At 53.8% G+C, this 12,085-nt stretch overlaps 2 pseudogenes; one reads left to right on the top strand and one right to left on the bottom strand.

The window, feature by feature from the left end:
• Window positions 1-4,829: 4,829 nt before the first annotated feature.
• LOC129201219 (olfactory receptor 14A16-like) lies at window positions 4,830-9,064 on the top strand (annotated as a pseudogene).
• A 1,814-nt stretch (window positions 9,065-10,878) lies between these two features.
• Window positions 10,879-11,849, bottom strand: LOC129201211 (olfactory receptor 14A16-like; annotated as a pseudogene).
• Between the last annotated feature and the right edge of the window lie 236 nt (window positions 11,850-12,085).

Genomic DNA, 12,085 nt, shown 5'->3' with positions numbered 1-12,085 from the left:
TAAGATGAAAGGACTGCATTTCTTGATACGGGAGCAGCAGCGGGGTTCATTTACCTGGAGTTCCTTAGGGCTTTCAACACCATTTCCCACCATATCCTTGTCTCCATGTTAGGACATTTCTGATTGCCCGATCCTCTATCAAAATAGCAATGTGAGCAATTGCATGACGCTACAGGTGATGAAAGGGAGCACTTATTTCATGGATTTGCTGCCCAAGGAAGAAAATACCCCAGCAACCATCTCAGGAACTCCACAGAGAGTACAAAATAAGCAAAGGGGTGCATCACAGGAACCCCACACAGCCCTGATGACATCCTTTTGCTCTGCACACCTGCTAATCCTTTCCCCATTGGCCGTGATTTTCTTATTTTGGACCCTCCTGTGGTGGGTGAAGGATCGGGCATCTGCCCACATACCAAAACAGCTTGTGCCTTTCACTGTTGCCCAAGTAGAAAGGATTCAGCTGAAGCTGAGGGTGAGAATTCACTCATGGGCACCCAGGAATTTCAACTTTGTAAACTTCCTGTCTTCTAAAAGCCTGAACAAGTGGTCAGAAGAGAAGGATGAAATGAGAGAGGATACTCACTGTTTTTTCAGGCCATACACAGCTGGATTTTGTCTTCATAGATAAGGTTTAATTCAGGTTAATTTTGCTACCAAGTGTGGTTTTTGAAAGTGTTCTGATATTGTGTGATTCCCTTTTTAGGTGCTAAAGACTGTCTAGAAAAGCACCGTCAAACATAAATAGCTGTACGGAGTGCTTTCCCTAATGTTGACAACATGAAGGGGAAGGGACAAAAGCTCCATTCAGGCTGGAAGTGGCCTTGCAAGATGTCTATAGACCAACATTGTGCTCAAAGCAGGGTCACACCAGGTTGCTCGTGGCTTTATCCAGATGTCTCTTTGAAACTTCCAGGGATGGAGGCAGTCTACACCCTCTTCAAAAGGTCTTCCCAGGTCTGATTTGCCTCATGTGTCAAAAATTTCTCCCTATATCGAGCCTGAGCCTCTCTTGTTGCCCGCTGCCTCTTGTCCTTGTGCCTTGCACCGCGATGTCTTCTTGGAAACTGCACCGAGGCAGTGCAAGGCTGTTCCATCCTCCCCCAAAAGCCCTCCGTTCTCCAGTCTGAACAAGTCCAGCTCCCTCAGCCCCTCCTAACAGGGCAGGTGCTCTAGCCATGACCATCTTTCTGGCCCTCCACTGAACTGGCTCCAGTTGGCCAATGTCTCTCTGGCATTACAGTGCATCAAAACATGCTAAAGTGTTCTGGATGCGGTCTAACGTGTGCTGAGTAGAGGAAGATGATAATCACTGCCACTGACTGTGCTCCTGCTCATACAGCCCAGGGTGCTGTTGGCCTTTGCTGAACGGCTCATGGTTTGCCTACTGTAACCCAAAGACCACCACAGCCTTTCCTGCAGAGCTGCTTCCTATACCTCGGCAGTCACAGGCCTCTGGCTTTGCAGGGGCTCAGTCCACCTCACGAGCAGGACTTTGGATTTGTCCTGACTCCATATCGCGAGGTTACCTCTGTGCCTCCAGCCTGTCTAGGTCCCTTGGGACGGCAGCCCTGTCCCCCAGTGTAGTGTCTGCTCTCTTCAAAGCGCTCTGTCATCTAGAAATCATATGAAAAAATACTCTCTCATCTTCTCTGCATCATTAAAAAGGCATTAAATGGGACAGATTGCAGGACAGACACCTGCAGGACCCTGTTAGATAGACACATCCAGGCACAGTAGCACGCCTTGACCACACCCATCCAAGCCTGAAAGTCCAACTGTCTTTTTGACCATCTACCTCTTCATCTATGTAGACCATAATGACCTTACTGGGACACCAGAACAGCGTGGGGAATGATGCTGAAAGCCTTGCTGACTTTGAGGTAAGGGGCAAGCGCTGCTCTCCCCGCATCCACCAATCCTGTCCTTCCATCACAGAAAGCAAAAAAGATGGGCAGGCACAGTCTGCCATGGGTAAATCCAGTCACCTTCTCTTAATGCTCCCCAGAAATGGGATCCAAGTGCACGTGCTCTGGGGACAGCCTTTAGTTCCCCTGCTCATCCTTTTGGGTCTTTTTCAGAAAGTACATGCAGCGTTTGGGTGCTGCCGGTTGGCAGGGACTTCCCCCAGCCTCCATGTCCTTTCCAAGATGATGGAGAGTGGCCTCCCTGTGGCATCAGCCTGCTCTCTCAGCTCCCTGGGATGCTGCCCCTTCACTCCCACAGACTGGTAAGGATTGAGCTTCCTCAGGTAACTCCTGACTTAATCCAAATTCACCAGCGGTTGTTCTCCTCCAGAGTCCTGCTCCAGGTAGAAAAGCCTCAGAGACCTTTCTGGAGGAGACGAAGGCAAGAAGGACACAGAGAACTCAGATCTATCAACACCTGCTCTTACTAAATTCAGCAGTGGCCACTCATTCTCTTTGTTTCTTAACTGTTTCTGAAGCAGCAGCAGCAGCAGCAGCTCCTTTTGGTGTCCCTGTAGCCCTTGCAAGGGTCTACACTGGGAAGCTTTAGCTTCCAGGAAACCATTCCTACTTCTAAATCCCTCCTTGAGTCCCAGCATCCACCTCTTGGATGCTTTCTTTTTTCTATGGAGCTTCTTCACGAGGTCCCTTTTTAGCCAAGTTTCTGTCCTGAGATACCCGGTTGTTTTCCTGTGTGTTAATGCGGACAGTTCTTTTGTGTGGAATGTGGTGTCCTGAAAGACCAGAAGTTCAGTGCAGCTCTGCTGCCCTTGAGTGCTGCTGCTGCTGCTGTGGGATTGCCCCCAAAAGTCCCCTGAGGAGGCTAAAATCTTCTCCTCTAGAGACCCAGCATCTCTACTTTGCTGCAGTCCTTTCTCATTCCCCTTGTGAGCTGAGATTTCATGGTCACTACAGCCCAGGCTCACACTCATTTTCACAGCCCTGATCAGCCCTCCCTCTGCAGGGACTGGATTCGGGTCAGCATCACCTTGGTTGGCCTACCTTGCACCTGTATAAAGAAGTTGTTCCAAGAGACCCAGAAGCCTGCTGGACAACATGCACCCTGCTGTGCACCCCTTCCAGTGAGCGCCAGAGTCATTCAAGTCCCCAGTAAGACCTGGCATCATTCATCTGGAGACTTCCTTGGGTTGCTTAATTAATGAAGGCGTAGTCCACTTCCTTACCCCGGTTGCAGGTTCTTCATCTCCCACCAGGATGCCACACTAAGTGGCCTGTCCTCTCACCCTCACCCACAAGGCTCACACAACCTGTTGCACATCCCGTAGAGGAGCACCATACGTACAACAAGCTCCTTCAGACGGAGGTCATCCCCCACCCCATCTTCCCGGCCTGCCTCTCCTGAAAAGCCCGTACGCACCATGGCAGCACCACTGTGAGCTGTCCCACCACCCCTCACCATTTACTCCATCAATGCCAAGAGTCTATAGTGGCACTTGGGACTCCGGCTCTCCAGCGGTCTGTGCCCCAGGCTGAGGCCATTGATGCACGTTTGGGCTGCAGCACCTCAGCCGTGGCACCAGGGAGAAGCTCAGACTTGTCACAGGCAAACCCAGGACCAAGTACCCAAGACCCATGCTTTGCATGAGACCAGAGACATGCTGGAGGAGATGGCAGATGTCAGTGTGAAGGCATAGAAAGAGGCAAATCTTCTCTCCCTGAGGCCAGAGGCAAGCAGGGCTGGTCTCTGCTGTCCTGGCAGGAGAGGGCTTTGCTCTCCGTGGTGTCTCTGCAGCCCCTGAGAGCCTGTGGTGGAGGTGAAGCTGATCTCAAGGAAGGACAGATGCTGCTGAATTATCTTTGGGTGTGGACATCCTGTGATCCAGGAAAACTCGGAAAATCCTTGGACGGTTCCTTGCTTGTATCATCAAGTGAGTGAATAAGAGGTCGTCTTTAAGAAGAACCAGCAGACTTTGGGAGTAGGCAAATGAGTGGAGATCCCAGTGGGATGTGCTTCCTGTGCATGAACTTCTGCATCAACTGGATGGAGCTGGGTCAGACCCCGTCTCATTGCAGTGGTGGGATTCAGTAGCTGGCCAACAGAAACTGATGCAATCGGACATGCCATCTGGAGTGTCTGTCTCACACCCACTCTGGACGCAGATGCCTTTCCTGTAGGTCCTGTGCGGTCCCTGCCAGCCACATGCACTTGTGCTGGAGGGCCCCGGCATCTCACATCATAGCACTGCAGGCCTGTGTTTGGCTGTTGAGTAGCTGCCCTGAATTGGCTTGGGCAACGTAGGGATGTCCATGAGACATCTGCCATTACAGTCAAAGGTGAGCTAGTATCTACAGCTGATGCAGAAGATGGCTGATGGCTATGGCAAAGACTCCTTCTGGCCCCCTGACTACCTCAGTAGGCTGCCCTGGACGTAAGGAGTAGGGAAAAAGTTCAGTTGTCCAAAATGTGGGCATCTGCTGTTGGCCAAAGGTATTCCCCTCTAAGCTCCAAGACCATGCCTCCAGATACTGCCCTGTCTCTATGAACGGCTCCATTGGAGCTTGCAGCTCCCTGCACATATCTTGGACCACACCTGACACCTCAGATGTCACCAGGTGTTTGAGTCTGAACAGGTGACTCCTGGCCTCCATCTCCAGTAATTCCCATGGGAACTGAGACAAGCAGCTCCCAGGCAGCAGGTGCCTATTTGGTGCCCACCTGACCTGAGGCAAGAAGAATCCCACCTCCTGAGGCTTTGTGGGAGCCATAGGTGAGAGCTGAGTCCCCTTCCAGCCCCAGGACTGCAAACCAAGGATGAGATGCCTCAACTGAGTCAGCTGACTCCCTTCCCTCAGCAGGGGTAAAGGAGAGCCCTCGCTGTCCCTACCTGGGTGTCCCGTCTAATGCCGACACAAGGAAAGGAGATTCTTATGCCCAACTCTTTTTTTATTAGGAGGAATGACTCTGCCAGAAAGTGTTTCTCCCCAGCTGTGGGAGGGAACGTCAGTGATTCCTTCAGCCTGTTTCACAGCAGGTTCCCCCAGAGCCCCAGGGACACCTGGAGGGAGCCCAGAGGGGGCAGAGAAAGTGCTGCCTTGGGCTGATCCTCTGCTGCTGAGCTGGGCTGGGCTCCTGGGATGGAGGGAGCTCATGGCAAGCGGGCAGCGCTGCAGAGAGACAGCTCTGCCCAGGAGCAGCTCCTCTGCAAAGCGCAGCAGGGCTGAGGGCGCTGCCTGCAGGCACTGAGAGCACACAAGAGGAGTGAGAGAAGGTGAAAGACTTCTGGTGTGGGAGCTCACCGGGGAAAGAAATCTTCCCAGCCCTTGACACGGTAAGTCTCTGGCTGCAGGGCAATGCAGATGAGTGCCTGGAAGTGTCTCCTAGACCTGGCCCATGCCACAACTGATAGGACCTGTCAGCATGGCTCTCCTGGCTTTTCAGGTGTGGAGGAGAAGGATCTGCTCCAGAGCAGGGCTTCCCTGCTGCATCCTCAGAGGGACAGGGCATGATGGGTCCCTCCTCCCAGCGATGGCTGCAGGGGTGCCAGGCTGGGTGTGGAGCTGCCCTGGGCTCCAGGCAGGGTCCTTGCAGCCCAAGGGGGCTCTGTGCCAGGACAGGGACTGTGCTGCCTGCGAGGAGCAGCACTCAGGTTTTCTGGGGAGCTCCCCACGGTGCTGTGGGGAGAAGGTCTGGGTGCAAGGAGTGACACCCGGCAGGGCATGACAGGGCAGGGTCCTTCTGCTGTTCAGAGGCTGCTGCATGGATCAGGGCCGCTCACAGCTCCAGATCCTCCCAGGGCTGGAGGGTCCAGGCAGGGGCTATCTGGAAACAAAGGTGCTTCCCTCAGGCTTCAATTTCATGCTTTGGGGGTGTGAAGGGAAACGGAGCTGCTCACATTTGAGAAGTGACTGAGATTCTTAACCATTACGTGACATGATCAGAAGGTCTTCTAGGAACCTCAGAAAATGCCTTCGCCTACCCCTCAGCCTGCAGGCATCACCAGCATCACCTTGGCTGGCAACATCACGGTTCGTCTGACCTGCTCTTTACCCGTCGGAAGCAGGGAGATGTCTCTGGGCGGTGCCCTCCCAGGGAGAGTTTTCTGTAGGACAACACTGAGTGCACCAACGGTGGGATGGGGTCTCTCAGAATTTCCTGTGAGGAAAACACTGTGGGGCAAAGCAGCAGGTTGAAAAGGACCAGGAAGCCGAGGGGTGGGCAGGGAAGAAGATGAAACTGAGAAGGCAATGTCATGGGAAGGAGAATTGGGAAAGTTCCCTGTCACCCCCTCCAGTGCAGACCCCTTCCTCTGAGCAAGCCCCCTTGCCTCCTGTCTGACCCAGCAAAGTCTCTGCCCTCGTGGCCGTGGGGCACAAGGCATCAGCTGCCCCCTCTGCAGCCAGAGCTCCAGCAGAGCAGCGGTGCCTCTCTCCAGCCCTGTGCCCATTTTTCTCTGCGCAGCACAGGGGCTGAGCGTGACTGCCTTGCAGCATCGCTGTCTGGGAGGCTGCCTGCACGGCTGGTGAAGGTGACGACTGTCTTAAGTGCCTTTCCTTCTGTTTGTGGTGCTGCTCCTCCTCTTCCCGCCTGTCTGTGCTGCTCCTGCTCCTGCTCGTGGGCTCTGTGGGGTTGGGGGAGTTTCAGACAGTGACCCTTGAAGCCCTGCCAGGCAGGGGTCTGCATGGGAGTGAGGTGCCCCAGCCCCCTTCGAACCCACGGGGGCAGATGCGTCCCCCAGAGCGACTCCGGGATCACTTCAGCACTTGTCTGAGCTGCTCCTTAGCCCCTGCACACACAGAGATTTCTCTGGCCGGTGCCCTGCTGCCAGGAGGGGTCTGTAGGGAAGAGCCGAGCACACAGCGGGTGGCATGAGAGCTGTGAGCACTGGCAGGGAGGAGACTTGGGGGCAGAGAAACGGGTCCCAGCAGGGACAGCTCCAGGCAGTGGTGACATGGGCAGGGAGTGAGAGGGAGCTGCTCCCAGAAATGCCACGGAGGGGGCATTTGGCATCTCCCTGCCATGCCCTGCAGTGCAGACACTTTCCCCAGAGCAACTCCCTGGTCTCCTCTCCCACCCAGCAGATATTCCCACCCTTAATGTCACAGGGACTTGATCATGCGTTTCCTTCCCAGCGGCCCAACCACCGAAGAGGAGAAACACTCAAGCGTCCAGCTGTGTCTCCCTCTCCTGACTCCCTTGGCAGGAGTACTTTGGCATTTTCCCCTCTTGTCCCTGCCGCCCTTGTTCTTCCCCGTTAATCGCTGGTGTGAGGGGCGAGGACTAGGGTGCAGCTCAGACACCAGTGCTGCATGTTGTCTCATGCAGATGGATCCATGGAGGAAAAGCATCCGCGTCCTCTCCTAATGTTTGGGGCTCTGGGCACTGCGGTGTATGGGGCCAGGAGTGAGCTTACTCTTCCTGCAGGACCCCTCATATTTATGAAATTCAGGTATTTTCTAGAGGGGAATGGGTGGGAGTGGGTCCTGCTTGGCTGCAGGCTGCCCTCCAAAAGGGCCTAGCTCTCCCAGGGCATCTCTGTGTCACCTAGCAGTCCCATGGAGAAGACAGGCAGCTGCAATGAGCCCTCTGTGTCCCTGCCTAGGAGGGGAGAGCTGAGATCCTCCAGTGTCCAGTTTCTTCTCAGAGGAACATCTGGGTGCAATCGTCCTCCAGCTCAAAGAGGTGCCAGCGCAGGCCAGCCGAGACCAGGGCTGATGGACAGATTGACTCTCTTCACTCCGCATTGAGGAGCAGTTCCTTTGTCTCTCAGAACCCACAAGGTTTCCCCTGGAGCGCAGAAGAAATGCCAAGGGTTTATGCCTTTAAAAAATCCCTCGGGTGTGGATAGGCAAACAGAACAAAGTAAGCAAACGGAAATGCCCACAGCTCTACTCTGCAGTCAGGTGTACTGGGACCAACAATCCTGAAAAGCTCTTTGCAATTATGACTGGACTTAACCTGATATCACCCTATGTTCCTGTTTAGCTCTTGCTGTAAGCGGGACAAAGTCCTCCAGAGCCCCCAGAAGAGCTCCCTGCTCCTATGGCACCCACAAGCAGCACCAGCCTGAATGTAGCAAAGACACCTGCCAAAGGTCTTCCTGAAAGGGGAAAAGCGCTTTGGGAGGTTTCCATGAGAAATGCAGTAGGTTAAGCTCTACTCTAACTCCTCCCTGTCTTTTCCTCCATGCACAGACCTCTGTGAGCAGCAGCTGCAGATGGCCAACGGCAGCTCCATCATCACTGAGTTCCTCCTGCTGGCATTTGCAGACACACGGGAGCTGCAGCTCTTGCACTTCGGGCTCTTCCTGGGCATCTACCTGGCTGCGCTCCTGGGAAACGGCCTCATCATCACTGCCATAGCCTGTGACCACCACCTCCACACCCCCATGTACTTCTTCCTCCTCAACCTCTCCCTCCTCGACCTGGGCTCCATCTCCACCACTCTCCCCAAAGCCATGGCCAATTCCCTCTGGGACACCAGGGACATCTGCTACCCTGGATGTGAAGTGCAGGTCTTTTTCTTTCTCTTTTTGATTTCAGCAGAGTATTTTCTCCTCACTGTCATGGCCTACGACCGCTACGTTGCCATCTGCAAACCCCTGCACTACGGGACCCTCCTGGGCAGCAGAGCTTGTGCCCACATGGCAGCAGCTGCCTGGGGCAGTGGGTTTCTCACTGCTCTGCTGCACACGGCCAATACATTTTCCCTACCCCTCTGCCACGGCAATGCTGTGGACCAGTTCTTCTGTGAAATCCCCCAGATCCTCAAGCTCTCCTGCTCAGATGCCTACCTCAGGGAAGTTGGGCTAATTGTGGTTAGTGTCTGTTTAGCCTTTGGGTGTTTTGTTTTCATTGTGGTGTCCTATGTGCAGATCTTCAGGGCCGTGCTGAGGATCCCCTCTGAGCAGGGACGGCACAAAGCCTTTTCCACGTGCCTCCCTCACCTGGCTGTGGTCTCCCTGTTTATCAGCACTGCCATGTTCACCTACCTGAAGCCCCCCTCCATCTCCTCCCCATCTCTGGACTTGGTGGTGGCTGTTCTGTACTCAGTGCTGCCTCCAGCCATGAACCCCCTCATCTACACCATGAGGAACCATGAGATCAAGGATGCCCTCAGGAAACTAATGACTGGATGATTTTCAGAAACAATAAAATGCCTGTTTTCTTCTTCAGAATATTCATAATATATCTCATTACAGGCCCAGCCAGTCTTCTGGAAGTTTTTTTATGATCATTTTGGTCTTGGGGGAAGGGGGGTGGCATGTTATGTTTGGGTTATTTGTTTCTTTGTTTTACTTATCTGAATGCTTTCCACAAAGAAATGTCTTTATTTGACCCATTTCTAATTCACAATCTATCCAGCTTTTGTGTGACCTGGAGGCTGTGCAAATGAGGAGTCATACTCTCTGGGATTTAAAGAAAATAAAGTGCCCTGCATTGACTCTTTTTTCTGAGGTCCTTCCTCCAAGACCTCCTGTGGTGGGTTGACCCTGGCTAGGGGCCAGGTGCCCACCAGAGCCGCTCTATCACTCCCCTCCTTCACTAGACAGGGGAGAAAAGGCATAACGAAACGCTTGTGGGTCGAGATAAGGACAGGGAGAGATCACTCACTAATTATGGTCACGAGCAAAACAGACTGACTTAGGAAATTCATCTAATTTATTACTAAACAGAGTAGAGGAATGAGAAATAAAACCAAATCTTAAAACACCTCCCCCCACCCCTCCCATCTTCCCGGGCTCGACTTCACTCCCGGCTTCAACCTTCCCCCCCTCAGCGGCACAGGGGGACGGGGAATGGGGGTTGCAGTCAGTTCAGCACACATTGTCTCTGCCGCTTCATCATCCTCGGGGGAGGACTCCTCTCATCGTTCCCCTGCTCCAGCATGGGGTCCCTCTTACAGGAGACAGTCCTTCACGAACTTCTCTAACGTGAGTTTCTCCCACGGGCTACAGTCCTTCACGAACTGCTCCAGCGTGGTCTCTCCCACGAGGTGCAGACCTTCAGGAGCAAACTGCTCCAGCGTGGGTCCCCCATGGGGTCACAAGTCCTGCCAGCAAACCTGCTCTGGCGTGGGCTCCTCTCTCCACGGGTCCACAGGTCCTGCCAGGAGCTTGATCCAGCGTGGGCTTCCCATGGGCCACAGCCTCCTTCAGGTGCCTCCACCTGCTCCGGCGTGGGGTCCTCCATGGGCTGCAGGTGGAATTGCTACACCCCCTCATCCTTCCTCCATGGGCTGCAGGGAGACAGCCTGCTTCACCATGGCCTTCACCACGGGCTGCAGGGGGATCTCTGCTCCGGCGCCTGGAGCACCTCCTGCCCCTCCTTCTGCACTGACCTGGGTGTCTGCAGAGTTTCTTACAGCTTCTCACTCCTCCCTCCGGCTGCAAAAGCTCTCTCTCTCTAAGTGTTTTTCTTCTTCTTAAATATGTTCTCACAGAGGCGCTGATTGGCTCGGCCTTGGCCAGGGGCGGGTCCATCTTGGAGCCGGCTGGCATTGGCTCTGTCAGACACAGGGGAAGCTTCTGGCAGCTTCTCACAGAAGCCACCCCTGTAGCCCCCCCGCTACCAAAACCTTGCCACGCAAACCCAAAACACCAAGGGATCAGAAAGAGAGTGTGGCAGTGAAAAGAGAACAGCTCTGGGAGATCAAGTGCTTCCTGGCAGTGCTGCCATGCCAGGAGTCTCTTCCCTGCCACCTCTGCACACAGGAACTGTCCCTGCACATCAATAAAGCTCTTGGATGAAGGATCTCAGAAAAAACCCGACCTTGCTGCAAGGTCCTTTATTTTACTTAAACACACAGAGAGCATGGCTCCTCATTTACACAGCCACTCGGTCAGAAAATAAAAGCAGAGACTGAATTAGAGAGGGGATGACAACATCACTGCGAGTAAAACACCATCATCAACAATATAAATTACAGATGACAGGCTGGGCCTGTAATGAGTTAAATAACAGCTGTTATGCAGCAGAAGATGGGCAGTTTATTGCTGCCAAATACCATCCAGTCCTCAGTTTCCACACTGCATCCTTGAGCTCCTGGTTCCTCATGCTGTAGATGAGGGGGTTCATGGCTGGAGGCACCACTGAGTACAGAACAGCCACCACCAGGTCCAGAGATGGGGAGGAGATGGAGGGGGGCTTCAGGTCAGCAAACGTGCCAGAGCTAATAAACAGGGAGACCACGGCCAGGTGAGGGAGGCACGTGGAAAAGGCTTTGTGCCGTCCCTGCTCAGAGGGGATCCTCAGCACGGCCCTGAAGATCTGCACATAGGACACCACAATGAAAACAAAACACCCAAAGGCTAAACAGACACTAACCACAATTAGCCCAACTTCCCTGAGGTAGGCATCTGAGCAGGAGAGCTTGAGGATCTGGGGGATTTCACAGAAGAACTGGTCCACAGCATTGCCGTGGCAGAGGGGTAGGGAAAATGTATTGGCCGTGTGCAGCAGAGCAGTGAGAAACCCACTGCCCCAGGCAGCTGCTGCCATGTGGGCACAAGCTCTGCTGCCCAGGAGGGTCCCGTAGTGCAGGGGTTTGCAGATGGCAATGTAGCGGTCGTAGGCCATGACAGTGAGAAGAGAATACTCTGCTCCAAGCAAGAAGACAAACAGGAAGACCTGTGCAGCACATCCTGCGTAGGAAATGACCCTGGAGTCCCAGAGGGAATCGGCCATGAATTTGGGGAGAGTGGTGGAGATGCAGCCCAAGTCAAGGAGGGAGAGGTTGAGGAGGAAGAAGTACATGGGGGTGTGGAGGTGGTGGTCACAGGCTATGGCAGTGATGATGAGGCCGTTTCCCAGGAGGGCAGCCAGGTAGATGCCCAGGAAGAGCCAGAGGTGCAAGAGCTGCAGCTCCCGTGTGTCTGCGAATGCCAGGAGGAGGAACTGGGTGATGGAGCTGCCGTTGGACATTTGTTCACTCTGGGCTTGGGGAACTGTTGAAAGAGGACAAGACATTGACAAGTCAGGGCAGACTTCTTTGAGCCTGTCCTATGCTGTTTCTCAAAAAATCCCCTCAAAATTACTTTTCATTTTTGGGAGGAAACTTTGTTCAATTCCTTTTTCTGAGCTCACCTTTGTGCTGCTGAGTGAGGGCACTTTCTCTGAAGGGGCAGAAATCCTCATCTTTCACCTTGCTCTCAGCCTGG

This window comes from Grus americana, unplaced genomic scaffold, assembly GCF_028858705.1.
Source record: "Grus americana isolate bGruAme1 unplaced genomic scaffold, bGruAme1.mat scaffold_848, whole genome shotgun sequence".
NCBI classification, from domain to species: Eukaryota; Metazoa; Chordata; class Aves; order Gruiformes; family Gruidae; genus Grus; species Grus americana.
This window is presented reverse-complemented; position numbering and strand designations above follow the sequence as displayed.